General features: G+C 45.2%; 1 non-coding gene across 1 annotated transcript; it reads left to right on the top strand.

The window, feature by feature from the left end:
- Window positions 1–308: 308 nt before the first annotated feature.
- Window positions 309–437, top strand: LOC115030296. The gene has a single exon (XR_003835883.1). It is a non-coding gene; the product is annotated as a small nucleolar RNA SNORA17 (small nucleolar RNA).
- Window positions 438–1006: the final 569 nt, after the last annotated feature.

The following is a 1006-nucleotide window of genomic DNA, read 5'->3' on the forward strand; positions in this document are numbered from 1 at the left end:
TTGATAGATTTCCATATATTGAACCATTCCTGCATCCCTGGGATGAAGTCTACTTGATTGTAGTAAATGATTGTTTTGCTGTGTTCTTGGAATGAATCTTAGTTCCAAATGTAAGATCTAAAATTATAAAATATCTAGATGAAGAATTTTTTTAGTATAATCAAAAAAGGAACAGTATTAAGAATATACAACAAACTATTATAAGCCATTAAACAACCAACAACTGAACTTAATTGGAAATGCAGTTGGACAGTTCACCGAAGATGACACTTAAATCACAAATAAGTACTTGTACAGATCCTCAACACCTTCCCCCGAGAGGCATTGCAGGCTTGGCTGTGTGTTCCATGTGTGTCAGTAGATGACAGAGAGAAGAGAGCCTAGTTTACTCTCACTGTTCTGACCTGTAAACATGGAATGATTAGTAGCCTAACACTCTTAGAAAAAGCAATGTCCTGCCAGCCCAGACTGGCTTCCAGGGTGGGGAGTGATCCCACAACAGACAATCTCCACATGGGGCCAGTTTGATTGCCTGGAACAGGAGCAAGTCTAAGATGACCACCAGTATAGCACCATGGAGCTGCCCAGGGAGCTGGCCTGGGATGATTACCAGTCTGGTGCTGTGCTGGCCTGGGGGAGTGGACCATGCCAGAGGTGACCCCAGGAGAGGGGAGCTGGTCCTAGAGACCCAAAACTACAGGTTTTCTACACAAGGCAACAGCAGTATGTAGGGAGGGTGGTGGGAGGTCCTGTATTGACTGTGTGGTAGAAGTCAGGATTCTGGTACCAGGCCAGTACTCAGTACAATGAATATAAGGAAACAAGGAAAGAAGTGTGGACCGTGGAGTGTACTGTGGGATACACTAGGACACTGCAGTGTCCACAGTGTGATTCCTTTTTCTCTGATTTGGGGGAGGTTGTGGTGGTGGCAGGTTGTATGAGGTGAGGGGAGAATGGGTGGGATTGAGTGCATGATGTGAAGCTTGTGAAGAGCCCCTGAAAGGTT

The sequence above is a fragment of the Mus caroli genome, unplaced genomic scaffold (genome assembly GCF_900094665.2).
Source record: "Mus caroli unplaced genomic scaffold, CAROLI_EIJ_v1.1 scaffold_20708_1, whole genome shotgun sequence".
In the NCBI taxonomy this organism is placed as follows: Eukaryota; Metazoa; Chordata; class Mammalia; order Rodentia; family Muridae; genus Mus; species Mus caroli.